Raw genomic sequence first — 19,236 nt, forward strand, 5'->3', positions numbered from 1 at the left:
CTCTTCATTACTACTCTGATATCATAATGACGGTTCACCCTCTGATTAATTTGTATATTGAGCATATTGATCTTAGTATTGCAGTTAATTCAAATGAGGAGATATCGCGTCTCCATTCACCACACTGTGGTGATAGAGCCATAGGAATGGTTACGCTCGTCAGCCGAGTGGATTCCCTGAAGACGCAAAGTAAGGCATATGAAAAAATAAGTAAGTCCTTGGGGGTTAAACTGTGAAATGACAAAGGTTCTCTGAAACTCTCAAGAGTCTATTGAAACCTCCAGAAAGATGCATTTTTTTTCGAGAAATTATGCTGTTTATCGTATGCTTGCGTTTTTCACTTCTCCTAATCGTCATACTATATCTCGGATATAGCCTACTTACAATAAAACTAGGCTACTGGAAATCATTTTTTTCTCAGTTTTTCAGTCAGCAAAACATACAAGTCTATGATAACGCAGAGGGCAGTTCAATGAAATACATTAGACCTCTCTCACTGTGTCAAATACAAACAAGCTCTCCTGAAAATTATGATAAGTGTGAGCCCAAAGATCAATCTTTGTCTTAAATAATAGCTGTGTATGCAGAATGGAAGTATATGATTCATGAGATTGTTTAAGGTAGAAGTGGTCACTTTATCCAGAGTGCTTTAAGCACCAGGAATCTGTACAGGGAATAGGCATAGGTTTTTCATTTGAAGCCAAATTTGGTCTGTGATCTCGCTTGGCTGCCCCATAAAGGATTACATAAAGTTATATTTCATACAAGTACATAAGCCCACACTTTGTTCTCATCAAGGCCCCGTATGAAATCACCTGCAGTCCAAAAACAAGAGGATGAGCCCATGTCATTTCTGTTAAATGGACCTTTATATTGTCTTTTGATGAACAAAGGCCAATGACAGTTATCTGCTATAAAATAGCCAAGAAGTTTTATTAAAGCCGCGTCAAAGATGGTACCTGCACATAGGCAGTACACGATGGAGGAAACCAGTTACTGAACATAAACTACATTTCTTGCAGCTGCAGATTTTCATTGATAGTGTCATGTGCTTTGAAAGGGTGAATGCTCATTTAGTATATGAATTCAGGCAATACTGGCATATCGGAGCAGAGCATGTCATGACAAACGCCATGTCTGGAGTGATGTCAAACGCTTTAGATGGCACTCATGAATTCCCTGACAAATGATTTTAAAATGGAAACCAATTTGGTCCAAGGACGGTGTGCATGGTCGACATGTAGGAGACCAGGTAACAATTTTTGTCTTATTGCACAAAATTGGCTGAAGTGACACCTTTAAAGTGAACATATATGCACCATACACCAAGCTGGAAAAAGTTAAGCCAGTTATAACTGTCCTTGTGTTATACGTAGCTGTACTTGGTCTCACCTACTTGTATAGATGAAGTTGAAGTTTAGTTCAGAACTGCTTTTTATAGTAAATTGTTTCATGGTTGAAGTCATGTTAAACAATTCAGCTCAATGTGAGATGAATAAGGATTTTAGATCAATAATACCTGCGAGCTGTTCTCATTAGAGCAAAGTTTCCCATTGAGCCCCAAAAACTGCAGAGTTGAACATTAGATTAAACTTGACAAATGAGCACCACTTCACATCTTCTCTCTCGACCAGTGCACACGCCCAACGTGGATGTCAATTTAGAGCGGTTGGTCTGGTGTTCGCCGTTCCGAGGTGTCAGATCTTGGTGCTCGGAGCCGAGGATTCTTCCAAGGATGCTGTCTTTCTTCCCAATCCTTGATTTCCCAAAAGGGCCTCAGCAACTGACACGCATGAGCTACCCGGAGAATTTAAGCAGACATCTTACCCTATTATCAAAGACTGTTGCTCCTCATGGTTCCCTCCCCCCAGTATTCTTAGCCGCACCTATAGCAGACACGCTGCCTTCACATTTCCCCGTCTGTGGTGGATAGCAGATCGGCAACTCATCCACGACCTCCGGGGGGAACGGCGTACAGTAGATGATATTAGAACGATTGCAGGATGAGGTTTACCCCCAGGGTAGGTGCAGGCGTTTCTTCCGGCAACTGAGCGAAATGTGTTTTGCGTCTCCCATGAAGGACGTTAAACTGTTGTGTGGTGTAATTTGGAGATGCGAGCCTGAGACCACTGATGCGGGGAGTTGGGGTGGGGGGATGGTGGGCCCAGGAGCAGATCTATAGGTGCTACCTGTGGGCTTGCAGTCGGAGGGCGCCGACTCATCAGCCACAGACAAGTGTCCCCAAGGTCACATGTTCATAGAAAGTAACCATAGTCGCAAAATCCCTCAAAATCTCTCTCTCTACCCCTGTTTTTCTCTCTCTCTCTCTCTCTCTCTCTCTATCTCTCTCTCTACCCTCTCTCTCTGATGAATGTTAAAAAAAAGATTGGTGAAAGGTTCATTCCTTCCTTCTACTCCCAGCATCCCATGTCATCTGCTACGGTCAAATAAATCAGTGCAGAAAGGCAGTAGGGAGGCACACGGTGTGATGCTTATTCCCCATCCATCACTCTCAAGGTCAACTCAACAAATGGAGGAGTCCACAGGCCTGACCGTAGACCGTGTTTGTGGGACTTGTTTGTGGATGTGGGCATTTGTGTGTGTGTGTGTGTGTGTGTGTGTGTGTGTGTGTGTGTGTGTGTGTCTCTGTGTGTCTGTGTGTGTGTCTATGTGTGCGTGTCTTTGTACTCTGTATTTATTGACCATGTCCCTCCATACAAGACATCTCACACACAGTGACACATGTCACATGGTGCATGTCCTTCTAGTGCACGCAATCCATCTTCTGAGAACCCCTCCCCCGACCACCACCACATCAACCCCTGATCATAACTGGGCAAGCTCAGCAGCAAGGTCAGAGCCACTTGGCCTTTGAACCGACGGCACACGTGGTCTTCACATTTGGTGCTCTTTTGGCTACACCCACGTGGAGGGTCCTTTTCAACCCAAACACACAAGCGTGTGCCTGATTACTGGCGCATGATAAATAAAGCTAAACCCCCCGAGGCAACAGGAGAAGGAGGAGAAAGCTTCTTATCTAGCCAAGCAGATACATGCGTAGATTCTCCCTTTCAATCTGGGGGCTCACAGTCCTACACGAGAAAAAGGGGGTTCGATTCATCTCGTCCTTGAATTATTTAGACTCATCTCACCTCTTTTTCAGGCCAAACAAAAAGATGCTTGCCAAAACTGACTGTTTTCCGACGCCACCCGTACGGCTGCACTGTAAACCAGCACGGATTTTGCCGACAGTCGAGGGAGCGGTGGCCTCTGTTGTGAGAATGCATCGGCTCTTTTGACAATGCCAAAGAGATTTGCAATACCTACCCTGCACCCTCCACTCCGCTCAATCTTTACACACTCAGTGGATGCTCGAGGCCGGCAAAGCAGCATTTTCAATGTCGTCTCCAAAGACAAACCCAAGAGAAATTGGAAAAATGTTGAAGCCACACTCCATTCAGTCCCTTATAGCTGGGCCCAAGGTCTTGCGGCTGAAGTGTGTGGCGAATGTGCTGTCCTTCTGTCTGTCGCCAAGCACGCCGTTCCACTGCTTGCCTCTTAAAGCCTATATTATAATGCAGCACCATAATCCGAAAATAATCAGCTACTTCCTTGGCATGAGCCAATTTATTGAATTGTATCACTAATAGGAAAACATAAATGGATTGGGCAGCGAAGCTTAAACAGCCCACAACAGAAGTCATTCTTATTCACAGGCCGTGTTGCTAATCAGGAAAAAAATAAACGCTATAAATCACGTCTTTTGTCCTAGGAGGCATTCATTATTAATTTTGCCGAATGAGTACGCTGCAGATAACCTCTGTCCCAGCAATTTCACAGGAGGAAGAGAAAAGTAATAACTAAGCGGTAAGACACTCACATCACTTCCTGAAAATTAAGTTTTTCATTCTAAAATTGCAGGTGTAGGAAGGTGCTATAGGAGACAAAGTGCCTGTGTCCAAAGGAGTGTTTGTTGAAACGAGGCCGCCTATTATGTAACAGACTGTCAGCTCAATACAATAGCTCTGTGTCATCCACCGAAATGCAGTAGGCCAGATTTAGCGATATTTAATCATGATGTCCGCAAGCGTGTTGGGGTTGATGTGTGAGGCAGCCTGGCCAGTTTGTTGTTTTACAAAAGAACTTGGCATGTATTTCCTTTTTTTGTGTGCGACATGCCAAATTCCACTACAATATCATTTCTGTCTTTGTCTGCCCCCTCCCCCCCACCCCCCGTCATTTTTTTTTGCTTGTGTGTTTTGTTGTGTGTTCTTGGCTGCTCCAAGAGATCTGTTATGAGTCTGTGCTCCCAAGAACACCACACGCCGTTGGGCAGCAATAAAGAAGAAGCAGTATTTGTATGAAGGGGGGTAGGGTGTGGGGGAGGGGAGGGATACAGTTGGTTACTCTTTTTTATGTGAAACTGAAGAAATACTTTGGCACAGACCGAGAAGCTTAGGTTCCTTTGTTTGATTCAGGAAACAGGAAGATTTCAGAGAGCTGAGAAAATATCACAAAGTGGTCGTTTCTGAGTCATGTTTGAAAAAGTGGATGAATGATAAACATTGTAACTTGGTTTCACCTTTCCATTACAGCTTCAGTGACATCATAACTGTGAAATATTGCTGTACTTCGTCATAGCTTGCAGTGTTATTAACATTGTGGAATATATTTGTATTGGCAAAAGGTTTTAGTGCATTACAGTCTTACTCACACAGATATGCAAATAATATTCTAAATAATAGACAAGGAATAATAAGAAAGATGTTTTTCAGTTGCGTTGATGTTTGACGTGAATTAACGGACCAAGAGAGTCCAAATATGTAGGGTAGTCGGGCAGGCACCTCAAACACCTTCCGTTACTCTCCCAATCAGGTTCACGAGAAAACCTGTAACACCAGGTCTCCAAGGCAACCAGTAAGTGCTTGTGATGGATGCTGGTTCACAGCATTACCCCCCCATCTGAAAGGAGTCTCCAGAAGAGTGACTCACCACTGAACCCTGGCTGACCATTTCTAGGTAGTTCCTTCAGTGCTCATAGCACTGGTCTCTGTCAGGTCAATATGCTTGTTCTGTTTGTAGCTGGATTCCACCACAATAATGAGTGTTCACTGATGCTATTGTTTTTCGGATCAATCTTACTATTCAAAACGCTGACAACAGTTTCAAATATGAGCTATGAGCATGTGCATCCTGCACTCATTATATTCTGATAGTGATTTATATTAGTCTTTGCCCAGCTCTAACACACACCCACACACACACACACACACACATGCATGTATGCACACACACACACATGCATGTACGCACACACACACATGCACACACACCCCCACCCCCATCATCACCACCCCTTCTATTCTCATTGAAATGAAATGGTAACCAATTTAACATCCATTTGGTCCTGTTATTGTGACAATCCTCCGGGGATTCGGCGGTAAGAGCAACAGAATTATAGGCTGGTAATTCTATAGGTTCCCTTCTCCTCTGGCCTGTGCTATTCTTGCATTCAGTAATCCTCTCATTCTGTGCCACCACCACAGGGGGAAGGAGAAGCACCATCTCGGGCTAATATCACGATTAAATTCAAATTAGCGGATAGTTCTGGGAGGCATTACTGTTTTGCATTTTCAAACCCTCTTCACCAGTGATTACCCTAATCACTCCACACCCTTGCAACGTTTCCTTTAAATTAAAGTTAATTCCTGTGCTCAATATTTCTTTTCTGTCTTTATGGACGAATTATTTGCGTGGAATTAAGACTTCCTGTTTAAATTACGCTCTGCCATTCAAAGCAGAGCTTTGGAAAGAGGCATTTCCATTCGGAATGGAGGGGCTCTCGACTGCAGCCGACGATCCATTACTCCGCACAGCGAGTCAAGGACACATTGTGTGAGGCCCTTGTGACAAGCAGGGCGGAAACCAGCCGTGATGAGATTTCTCCAAGCAGTAATAGGAGACCTCACTGTCACAGATACGCAGATAACCATAAACATGCCTTACCTCTAGGGGTGGCGTGCTATGCTCTCTGCTTGGTTCAGAAAAATAAAACAGCATATATGCCGGTGGGGGTGGGGGTGGGGGTGGGGGCTGAGGGGTAGAGGAGGTTCATTCACATTCAAGGGGAAATGCCACTACTCATGTGCATCCTTAGATTTCAAGACAGCGGCTGGCGTTATATTCCAGGCTTCTTGTCAAAAAAGACATTCTTTTTCAGAATTTACCAGCATATGACAGTCAAGACACAGCAACTTCCATCCAGAAGAATCACAAAATCGTCTCCCTTTCTTAATTTGATTCTCTATACTTTATCTGGTTGGACTATATATATTACATAATACTTATATATTATACTAAGCTTGGAAATGTTTAATTTCTGTGTTTCCAGTAAACATGTTTAATGTCCTATGTCTAAACACTAAACACTTCTTGTAACTGTGTGGTCTCTTAGCCATGGATTATATTACAGAGCGTATGACTCATCAAATAAAGAAGTCAATGAGGCTGAAAAACAACATGGCCACAGTTAACCTCAAGCGCTGACAGACAAGGAACTGCCCATACCCTCGGAAAAGGTTACAGCAATTTACAGCGTTATTTTCATCTCAGAGCTTTGCCGTGTTAAACACCGAAATTGTGAATACAGCCCCCAACTAAACATGACAGACCAAAAAAAGAAAATGAACTATTCTGTTTGACTTCCTCTGCACTGTATGCTATTCATGACAAATGTTTTACTGCAAATAATATGAAGACATTCTATTGATTCAGTAATGACATGTCTCTTATCTTATTTCATTGCGCGGGAATAATAAATGAACTGCTGTCAGCTGCGTTAAAAGATGGTAAGTGGGAAAAACAGAACTATTTACAACCATCGATTCTCTCACAGACAGGATTATAAAGGACTTGGCTTGCTTGTCAGGTTTGGGAAAATTCCATTGCCGTGTAGCTGGGTTATTGAGGTGATTCCATCTTGGCCTTCATGAAAGGGCGTAGTGAGACTGGAATATTGATAGGCCATGGAGTGCCATTCATAGCGCCGACTTGAAAGGTCCAACAGCCCCTTTCGTTCTTCTCTCACCTGCTCTTTGTGTCTCACATTTTCCTGTGAAGTGCGCCTACCTATGGAGAAGTCGTGCAGTCTTACTTTAACCTTCTGTCAATCCTTCAAAACAACTCTCCTTGACATGAATGGGGAAACATTCAAGCATCATGGTTTTTGCTTTCGCTTTTCAACTTTGATAAAAATGTGAGAAAAGTATTGAACGCCAAAATTGTGCCTTACCATGTTGGCACGACAACAAAAAATGTCAACAAAGAGGGAGGGGTGGTTCATTTTCAGTTAAGGATCACAGGCAAACAAGGACTGACAGTTTTAGCCCACCGTATGCCACTAAGCCTCTGTACGTACACAATCTGTTGCTACTGATACAAGTCATCCTCTCCCTCCCTACAAATAACCCATCAGGATTAGCAGCAGGCTAGGGTTTTCATTTAAGCACTTTGGAGACTAACATGGCATTGAATCTGAGATACAATATGGCTGCTAAATCACTTGATTAACCTCCCCCCAGGCCTCCGGTCTGCCACCCAGCACAAGTTAAAGGGGCTATGCTTGCTGGCCAGATAGCAGCCATAGAAACATTAAGGCAAGAGAGAGAAAGAGAGAGAGAGAGAGAGAGAAGGGGCCTTCACTTTGCCTCAGTCACCAGACTTTTTGGCTGGCAGTGAGATCAAGGCAGGCCCAGATTTACGAGCACGGCAAAGGAATGGATGGCTAATTCAATCAAGTCTATTATTCCCCGGGCTGAGGCACTGTTATCTGCAACGCAGCGCAGGCGTTTTGATGCATTGCCTCTCCTCTGAGCACCATCCACTCCCCTGAAATCAAAGGCCTCCCTGCCACCCCCCAACACCTCCCCCACACACACACACACACTTCAAGAGGCGGTGGAATACATCAGCATACAAGCAGAGGGAGCAGGGTTGGTGGAGGGGGGGGCTTGAGGAGGGGGATACGACACTCCAGTTGCCAGGAACTGACAGAATTCCCGGCATTCCGGTGCGGTGTGATTTACTGTCGTGGGTCCGCTCGCAGGTGGGCGCATGCCAATGACTCCCTAGGGGATGCAGAAGTCTCTGGTGAAAAGCCTTTATTGTAAAGCGCTAATTAGGGTCACTGTGGCAGTTGAGGTTAGATCCGTGGGAGAACGGGATGTTCTCCGGAGACATTTGTGTGACCCATGATTTTACACAGCTCATTTCATCCATTTGGTCCTCAGTAATGAGAAAGAGAACTGATAATGTCTTCTCCTCTACTGCCACTGAATCAGTTGGCTTGGCTAGTATTTCTGAGCAACTTGGCCTGCTGTTCGAGACCGATATGTGAACATAAATGCACCCTTAAACCATTTGCCTGAGTTTCCACACTGACTACCTGGCAAAAAATAAGAAACCGTTTATTTGCCCTGAATTCTAAAGGACTTTTACATGGAACTGAGCTCTGATACAGTCGCCTCTGTGTTTTCTCCTCTGAAAGATATGACTCACTTCTGTTCTTGTTAAGCTGAAAGACACCAGCCATAGAATTTCTTGTTTCAGAAAGGGAGGAAAATTGCCTTTCCAGTGAGGCCCCTAATGAGACGGACTTGTGCATACGCAGAAGCAAGAGCTCAGTATAAAAAAATCAGGTCTCCAGCTCCTCTTAAGGGCTGTGCTAATCACGGCTAAGATATAGAAGAGGGTTCTCTGAATCAAGCACCGCTGATTACTGTAATCATCGACTGAATCACGAACATAAGGTGCTGTCAGACAAATGGAGGAGGACAGGGAAGAAAAAAATAATTTTGAGAGGAGAGAGAACCTGTCAACAAGCGCCTTCATATTTGGCAAGAAAAGGCATAAGAGATTATTTCTGAATATCTAGGAGACATTTAATTTACACGATCAATTACCAATCGACCTTCACATTCACAGCTCACACCTTCAAATGTCAAACCTTTGCGACAAAACTTTTTTCCGCGAACATTGAAAAAGGACACTGTTTGACACTGACGTGAAGTTAATTTTCCAGACATCAATTGTCTCTTTTCTAGGCATCAGCAACTTGGTTGACAATATACGAAGAACGATGAGTTTTTGTAGAGTTGGCAGTAAGATGGAATAGACCCCTGTCTCTGTGCCTGTTCCTCCCCCAAACTGGAACTTGATTTAGGGCAAGTCATCTGTACTACCTGCGGGGACAAACGTCCATTGCAAAAGCTTACGAAGAGAATAGGGACTGATGACTTTGCTAAGGAGCACGCTGTGTGCCTGTCTTTATTATCTCAAAGAGTAGTTCAGTTTTCCCTCCGTCCTCCTCCCCCCCTTTCCCCCAGCCCCCATCGTTCAAAGAGAAGAAGTGTTGGCCGCTCTGATTATGTCACTTCTCAAAATTGTGAGTCAGCAAGGTCACGGGAGTAGCAGCGGGGTGCACGGCTCCGGCCGAGATAATTTATTCCGGACTTGATAATCGCAAGGATTTTGAAAATTGCCTTCAATATGACCCCCGAGAAATGAAGAAAAGCTGACTTAATAATTTATCAGGTGCCATTAATACGAATCGGGAAATAAATGTATGATGAGCCGGATGCAAATGTCACCTGGCTTGCCACACACACGCACACACACACACACACACACACACACAGACACACACACACACACACACACACACACACACACACACACACACACACAGGTAATGAGTGAATAATTTGCTTGCACAAAAGTATTTTCAAAATAAAAGGCAGTTCCATGAACTCTTAACCTGAGTCATCATATAAATCCAAACAAAAACAAATGCGGACTTGCAAACATTCAAAAGAGCAGACATGTTGTATTCTCCGAGCAACTTCTTAAGGCTGTCTCATGGAGTTATGTCTTTTATGTGCTTAGAGTGTTTTCTATTCCTCCTCACAGGAAATAAACATGTGCAAGAAAACCAGTTCAGTTGTTTAAAACCAAATCAGTTGCTTATGTTAATCATGCTAAATCTTAGGGACTGAGTCATCATCACTTGTGTAGTGTGTGTATTGTAGGACCTGTGCTGAGCCCTGAGATGGCGGCCAATGTATTACATTCATCACCATGGTCTTCCCCATCATTCAGGTAAGAGAAACAATCGTAATTCTTTGTGTTAATGGGACTCCTGTTTGCAACCAGGGTGTGAGAGTCATGACACATTTTTAATCAACAGCTGCTGGAACAGATGCAACAAGCCTCTGACTGGAAGGGGGTGGAACTCAAGGTGTTCTTTGCAGTTCAATATGTCAGTCCTCAAGCGTCAAACTGAATACGAAAGGCTTAGCTTGCTAACCTTGCAGCTAACACTCAAACACTCAGACCAGCCAAAAAGTCAATCTGGACCCTCAACCCACACGTAAGCAAAGGACTTTGTCATGTTAGGTTGCAGAAATTAATTTCTCAGAGTGACACGGCTGCCATCTTTGTTCGGATAAACCATTTATTCTATTTTGCCAAAAAGGTTCCCCCTATTGTCTCAAATCTAATCACTGACATCAACAACAAATAAACACAGCCCTGCTAAACGCAAATCAATTCGCCGTGTGCCTGTATGTCAAAAGCTCAGAACGGCTTCCATTATCAGCAGCTTTTGCCTGTTTGCTCTTTCCCCCCCCCCTTTGAATTGATTTTTGTTTTGGCAGAGTGCGTTCCATTTGAGCCTACCAGCTGTTACATATAAAAAGTTGCCGTCTCCTGCTTCTCTACACCCCTTGACATCCCATCAGTGAAGCCCAGCCATACCAACCCACCCTCCAGCAGTCACAACTGACACTGTCTGTTACTATGGCAGCCATGCTTTCCCCAACTTCTAGAATGCAGGCGGAATGGCTGGTGTCATGCAATGATCATGGTTTAATGTATTGCCCTTCTGAGAGAGGTGGTAGGTTGGAAGTTTTAAGGCGGAAGAGGTAAAAGTGGCATGACTAAAGCGTCTGGTTTAGGGTTTCACACTTGTCTGTTTCAACAAACTATGAGGAGTTGTTCAGAAGAAGTCAGTGGTGTAGACATAAATTGGACAATAATTGGAATATACATCCTTTAATCACAAATAAATCAGCAGTTCAAGCAGTTTTTTATAGATGCTATCAATGCTAGTATGGAGAGATGAATAGATATGATATCAAATTGAATTGCAGTGGAGGCCCACAAAGTCATTGCAATGTCAAAATACTGTTATTGCTGAGATTGCTCAAGGAAATGTATGTACAAATAAGGTGCTGAAAGGACCCAAGCTAGAAAAAGCAGATGAACATTTCAGTTTGGTCACAGAACTTCTCAAATGTTCTCCATAAACATTTTTTGTCCAGAAAGCTGCACTCTAAGCCATCCTGGTGGTACGCAAGACAAGCATTTGACATCTTGTTTTGATGTAACTTGAGTTACATGTAATATGCATAGGTCTTTGGCATGCCAAGACACAAAAAAGTCATATGTCTTAGGTCCCAGGTCCTATGATTATTTCATATTTAACCTCACCTTGACTTCTGACTGCGAGGGAAGGATGAATATTCATTCTGCCTCAGAAGGCCTCCTATGTAAAATGTAATGGTAACGTACATATGGTTTCAATCAGGAAACCAGGTGTGACGGGTACATTAACCTTGCTGCATATTAAAAGCAGCCACTTTCCCACGGACACTCCAAAATGTCAAGATTTCCTGTCTTTCTCTGTCCCTCTGATGGTCTGTCTTCTTTAGTGCTCAATGTCTAAATCGTGCCTTAAAGTTATCCATCATGCTCGTTGCTACGGGGATGATGGATTCATATGTGCTCTCTTTGAAACAGGCACTTCAACCACGCCCTTGGCCCACTGAACAAATAGATGGAACCATGTACCAATCTGGTTGTAGATTTTTTTTCCCACTCTTTTTTAAAAACTTCATTCATTTTACTGCCACATGTCAGTACATAAAACGCATAAACAAAAATATCATTGTTCTGCTTTGTGAGAGGGATACAAATAAAAAGCAAATAAAAAGCAAAATAAAAGGTTATATTAGTGTCTAGTATATCATATTGCAGTTGTGGCACATCCTGCACTGCCACAGAAGTTTTGTTTTTGTCAGGAGAGGAGTTGCACACATAATTCTCACAGTCTGATTAGGAGGTACTGGACTTAACTACAAAATGGCTGAAGTAAATGAAAAAGAAAAGAGTAAACGAAGTAATACATATTTAATCAGTATATGGAAATATATTTTTTAAAGCAGGTTCATCACTCCGGTCCCACCCAGGAGGCTTGGATTACAAATGTAGATGATGTCCATAGGCATCTCTCTCTGATGAAACGCATTCAAATTAAATGAATGTGTGCTAAATTAAATTTTCGAAGAAAATGGCTATGACCTCAATTGCTCTGTATATCACAGGAGAAAGCACACCATGATTACATGTCTCTAAGAGAACCTAGAGAGACGCAGTTATTGTGCCTCTGAAAATGTTATCAGAGAAAACAATAAACAATAAAAATGGAATTGATTTCTGGAAAGACTGGACAGATTTTCCCAGAGCAATAATTTTGGGAGTTTCCTCTATCAAAAAAGCAAAAGAGGAATTCCACCCATTTTTGTCATACAAATAGACGACAGATAGCAGTAAAAGGACCTCGATGTTACAAATAGCTGTCTGTATGGTAAGGGAACGAGTGAAGATACACACTCTTTCAAAAGAGCCTCCTGCTCTGAGATCCTGCTGTTAAGTTTAAACATAAGTCGAGGCTAACTCCCAACCCCCTGCTATATCCATCACAGAGCCCCTGTCATCGCTGAAATCCCTCTCCATTTAGCACAGGAGATGAGGAGGGCTGTGAATGGACTGTCGTCAGTGGGCGCTCAGTGTTTTAAATTCCCTTTTGTGGCTCTTTCGCAGAGAAAGGATTGTGTGTGCGCCCTCACTAATGGCTTTCTCGAGTATTTGGTTAGACAAACTGCGTCATTCTTCGGATGTTATGGACCCTTAATAGCTTTCAGTTCCTTACTTTGTGTCTTTTTTTGTCAAGGAAATGTTATTTATGTATTGAGTTATTAAAAGCCATTTGATGTGGAGGGGTCATGTGTAGGCCTATGGACATTAGCTTGTCTGTTTGCGTTGCTAATGCCGTTGTCATTACATAATCAAACTACATTATGGAATTATAATCATACAGCCTCTAACATCAGTGTGTGCCATTAAATTTAAACATTTAGTTAAAACACATTAGTTTTACGTTTACATTTATACATGATGTACCTCCCTGATTAACATGAAACATAAGATAAAATGAATCCTATTGCTCCATGAAATTAAGTTATATATGTTAATGCTGTTCAGTGAAATCATCGGTTGTGTTTTAATTAAGGTTCCTTAACATGATGAGATACTCCCTGCTCAATTGCCTGTGGCTACTGATGTGGTCAGTCATTTGTACATTTTAGTCACTACAGCACATTCATCATTCAATTGAAATAAATATGGTCAGTGCAGCACCAGCCCTTTTGCAGCCATTTAAACTCACTTGCAGCATAATTGGTAATGTAGAAGATGTACTTGTATTTGTTAAAGGATGGATCTGATTTCATATAATGCAATAAAATGCACATTAGACCATCACCAAGAAGTCCCCTTGTCTCAGGGCATCCTTACCTGTTAGCCTTCTGCAAACAGAGGGCATTGAGGTATGAGCTCTACCAACAGTGCAGCACTTTCCTATGCTGAACAAAAAAACGAATTGTTGTTTTTGCCATTGTCATGATTGTCTTAGAATGACCTTATCAATATCCTCCTTATACAGAGCATGTTGTCCACTTGGGTCTGCGGAGTCTGCTTTGCCATCACGCTAGAGAAAGAAAATATGTCTATTGCAGATCACATCCCTTATGATGAAGGACAACCTTGGCAACATCAACTAAGACATGGAGGCAGGGGACAAATTGACATGCTCTTCCAGGAGTGTAGGCGATTCTGCCAGTATGTTTGGAGAACAGTGATGTATATAACAGACCAGTGACTGCCACTTTCTGATGTCTTAGAATGACCTTAACAATATCCCTTGAGAGCATATGCTACAGTAAGCCCTGTATCTCATGAATCACAGCAGGCCATACCAACTGAAATGTGACTGAAAACGCTCTAATCAGTAAACCCAAAGCTAACAAAAGGACATCTGCCATCAAAACATGTCAAGTAAAACTTGAAGCATCCTGAAGTAAATGAATATGAAAAATAAACGGCATATTCAACATTAATTTAGCCTGTTGACCATGATGGTATGGTAAACTATGAAGAACCATCTGAGAACCAGTTTCTTTCAATGGCCACTGTAACCTGGTAGCCTATGGTAAATACAGCGACATAATTAATAGACGTATAGATACAACTAAGTATACTAACTAGACGTAACGCAAAGCGTTACAAAATATGACCGCCAAACTGTTCAGTAGGTTTTGGCACAGAATGAGTCATGGTTGTCAGTGTGTTTGTGTGTTTTTATGTGTTTTGTGTGTGTAAATTGGTTTGTGTTTCATTTTTATGTATTAAAGGAATTATTTGTGATAGATTTTAATGATTTGGTAATGTAATGTTTTGTGTACTACTTTTTTGTGGATTGTTTTGGTATATTTTTCTTTTGCAATGTAGTTTGTTAAAACAGGTCACATAAAGAGGTGTGGAAACAAAGTGAAGTTTCCAACCACCAACAGGTGGCGCTATAGGTGAAATCAGTCAGGCATATGTACAGGCATATGTACGGGTTCGGGCCAGCGTCCACCCTAAGACATTTTCTCTGGATCAAACAATGTTCGCAAGAGTTATAAGAGACTTTGGGCCTGATTTACTAACATTGCGACCGCAGCTTAATCTGCGGTTGCACATTAACGCACAGTGTTTTTGCGCATTTTCCGTGGTATTTATCAAACCAGATCCCCGCTGGGCAATCTGTGTTTACTCCGCCCTATAGGGCCTGATTTACTAACATTGCGACCGCAGCTTAATCTGCGGTTGCACATTAACGCACAGTGTTTTTGCGCATTTTCCGTGGTATTTATTTAGGAAGAGAAAATTTAGGTTCAGCGAAGAGGAGATAAATATATTGGTTCATGTTCGCTCAATCACTGAACCTGATTCAATGTGTGCGCTGTTATATTGTTGTTCTGCCTGCCATCACCTACAGCGAGATGTCTAAAAGAACACGATTATAAAGAATATGCTATTGGTGGCATTAATGCATAAACTGTCTATTATAACAATATAGATGTGTACATGGCGAGACTAATACTTTTCTACAAGGGACATGGGTTCACTACAATATATATGGACGTGGGTGCTATGGCAGTGGGGAAATGTATTGACCAGTGCGCCGTAGCAATGCGTCGAGTACCTGGGTGAATATTTGGCTGAGTGAAGGCTGAGAGAGATATACTAACTGCTGATGCTATAACTGTTTGAAATGATCCGATGCCAATATTTGCAATGTTGTCCGGAGTTTAACAACTGATGGAATGGAATGTGATCTCCGGTTGGAGGGTTTCGATATCGTCTCTGATCTGGTTCAGTAAGTGAAGTATTGCGTGGCTGGTTAACCTGTACCGTCTAATGATTTGTGGTTCGCTTAACTGAAAAATTGTTATACGAGTTGAAAAAAATATTTCTGCGCGCTGTCTCTGTCTATGTCTTCGCCTTACTCTTATAACTGCTGCCATATCAACGTTTTCAGACTCAATGGAAATGCGCTTCCTGGTTAAGACATGCTTTTATGAGGCGGAGAATTATCCCGCAAATTAGAGACGTGCACTCGCCAGGCAGTTTTAGTAAATACCACGCAATACATCATTAGGCGCACTTACCTTCTCTCCTCCCATTAAATTCCGCTTCACGCCCAGGTTCCACCCACGTTTCCGTGCCCTCCCACGTTCACACCCCCAAAGCGTTAATATGCGCCTCTACTCAAATGCGCCTCCTTAGTAAATACTGTTTTATGTTTTCGACCGCTATTTTACGCCTGAAATGGGCGCAATCCTGTTAGTAAATCAGGCCCTTTGTGTTTTGTGGCAAGCACTGGCAAGTTGGCAAAGTTTGAGGATCTGCCACGCCCACACCTTCCGACTAATGAGAAAATCTAAAAATAACTTTTAGTCGCCCATGGCTGAAGAGTAACCTGACCACATTTCAAGGCGTTACCATTAAATTTGTCGGAGGAGTTCGATCAGATGCGAGGTGTGCAAACGCCGTCAAAACGCATCTTCCACTCAAAATGGCCGACTTCCTGTGGACCTGCCACCATGGCGTCAAGAGACTTTTTGGTGTGTCCAAGCATGATGAAGACATGTACCGAATTCCGTCAAGCTACGCCAAAATAACCCCAATGCACAGGGTTTTTTGCAATGTTCTAGGGGGCGCTAAAGAGCCATTTTGCTCCATCCATGGACAAAAACTCTACCAAAGATGGACGGTTACAGGCTTGATGTCCCTGGCAAATTTGGTAATTTTTCGAGCACTTTGACATATATGCGATTGAGTTATAAGAGACTTTGTGTTTTGTGGCAAGCACTAACAAGTTGGCAAAGTTTGAGGGTCTGCCACGCCCACACCTTCCGACTAATGAGAAAATCCAATATAACTTTTAGTCGCCCATGGCTGAAGAGTAGCCTGACCACATTTCAAGGCGTTACCATTAAATCTGTTGGAGGAGTTCAATCAGATGCGAGGTGTGCAAACGCCGTCAAAACGCATCTTCCACTCAAAATGGCTGACTTCCTGAGGACCTGCCACCATGGCGTCACAGAGCCATTTTGCTCCATCCATGGACAAAAACTCTACCTAAGATGGACGGTTACAGACTTGATGTCCCTGGCAAATTTGGTAATTTTTCGAGCACTTTGACATATATGCAATTAAAACACCTCATTTTTGCTTTTTAGTTTTTAACTAGGTGGCGCTATACATGTAATGACTGGTTATGGTATGGGTTGACATGGCCCCTTAACACAAACATACAAGAACAATTTGGCCCTCCAAGGCCCTACGATTCTCGGCAGGGGCGCCTGCAGAACACTCGCGCGCAGATAATGGGTTACAGCCAAAACGCATTGCCCTTATAATTTAAGTTCATTCTCCTTCTGCATATTGTTTTAGTTCTTTTTCACTGTCGATTTCCAAATCTGTGTGCATATTCATGAGAGCAAGTCCGGTCAGTCTTTTGTCAGTCATCGTACTTCGTAGATATGTCTTAAGATTGTACTGAATGACCGCTCAGCAGACGTTGTTTAAACGGGCATTGTCAACAAGACGCAATGAATGTTTGGGTAGAAATTTGCCGAACTTTCCAGGGCTTGACAAAGCTCACTGCGATTTGGCTGTAACTCTGTATCTGCGTCCTCAACGGCCATTAGTTGTCCGTACTCCGATTTTATTTCCTGCCATACATTGTCGGATAAGGACGAGGGGCGTAAGATACTGAAGCAAACCCTGAATATGCTGATCATAAAGTCAAATGACTCCATTCATTTGGACAGGGAGTTCGTAGAACCGCAATATTTTGCGCGCCCCTCTGTCTGCAGTTTCCCTATCGTAATAGGCATTCATAATATTTGATTACAGTGGCAATGCATGTGTCGTGCTGGGAACAGCGTGTGGCAGATACCTTTTGTAAGCGTTTGTTTGTGCTTTAATCACTATTCGTTTGTTTGTGCCTTGTGCACTGGCCAGGCTCAGCGCATGATTTCAGACTCTCTCTCTTTTTCTTCTTCTCACGTAGCAGAAGGTACGCACAGTGCGTACAGCCGTACGGCTGCAGGCGCCACTGGTTCTTGGGATATTCGAAGAAAACTGTGTCGCGCCACCTACAGGCCAGTTGGTGTACAACCATATAAATCAATGTATTGCATGCCCCCCCCCCCCCCCCCCGTGAACGGAATTCCAAGAAACTTAACGTGCAGTCAGAAGATGTCATAATGATCCCACACCTCGACACCGATTTCGTGCAGTTCTGACCTTGTCAACTTACAATTAACATTTTTTACAACACTCCATTTTTGCTTTTTCATTTGTAACTAGGTGGCGCTATACATGAAATAAGTGGTAGTGGAATGGTTGACGTGGCCTCTTAAGACCAACATATAAAAAAAATGTGGTCCTCCTAAGCCCTACGGTTTTCGACTTATTCACAGAAAACGGAATCGCCTCACCCTCTTTAAAAGGGGTCCAGTCCGACGGGGGTGCAACGGAAAATCAATGGTTCCACGCTAATCTAGTGGGGCTACATGCCCAGCAAATTTCGTGCACCCCGGTGTTTTAGTGTCCCAGGAATCGTTGACAGAAAATCGGCAAACAGAAAAAAAAAACTCTGACTTAACCTATATGACCTCTCTGCTACTCTGCTAAATATTCAGATGATGTCCCCATTTTAAGTTAGTTTTTCTCCAAGCATCAAACGAATGTGACAGCAGTCCACTAATGCAGTTTCATTGTTCTGACTTTACCTCATTTTCAGACATCATAAGAGATCGTATTGCGTAATTTGCCAACATTCAGCTATGTTGCTTTCCATTTTTGTTTTGGCACTGATTATTCCAGCCAGGACATGAAAATGAAGCTCTGAGAGCTCTCAATTGCAGCTAACATTAATACTGACGTCACTATTACCACATGGGCTAGCCCCTCACTGAATCAACTGCATATGCTACAGTGTATGCATTTACCAAATCTGAACAAAAACAAGTGGTAAATGGTCACTGATATGACACTAAAATGGGACAGCAAACAACTGCTGCAGGACTTAGAATGTTAACTTCTCTTGACAAGGAATGTCAAATTCTAAATGTCAAAAATCTGACCAGACTCTGACCTTACTGCAGTTATTTCAGTTTCTTGCTGTGACCAAAATGGTCGTTAGAGGCGTTTATATCCACAAACAGATTCTCATTTCTCTGCTAAAACCCCTCTAGAGATTGAATTCATGCACCTATCCAGGCAACCTCACTCTAAGTTGCATTTGTTATCGGCCTTGTCTAACCAAAGGTTCCCGTTTTGGATGGGGGTGGCAGGGGGGTGGTATCTAATTACAGAGAGCCAATCCATTCCACCACTTCTCAGCCCATGCGCACTCTCAGGTCAGCCTCTTCTTGCATGCTCTCCAACTCTCCTTCAGCCCCCCTGTCATTGGGGCTCCACATCCCCCGATTGCGTCACACC

Source organism: Sprattus sprattus (assembly GCF_963457725.1).
Source record: "Sprattus sprattus genome assembly, chromosome: 3".
Classification (NCBI taxonomy): domain Eukaryota; kingdom Metazoa; phylum Chordata; class Actinopteri; order Clupeiformes; family Clupeidae; genus Sprattus; species Sprattus sprattus.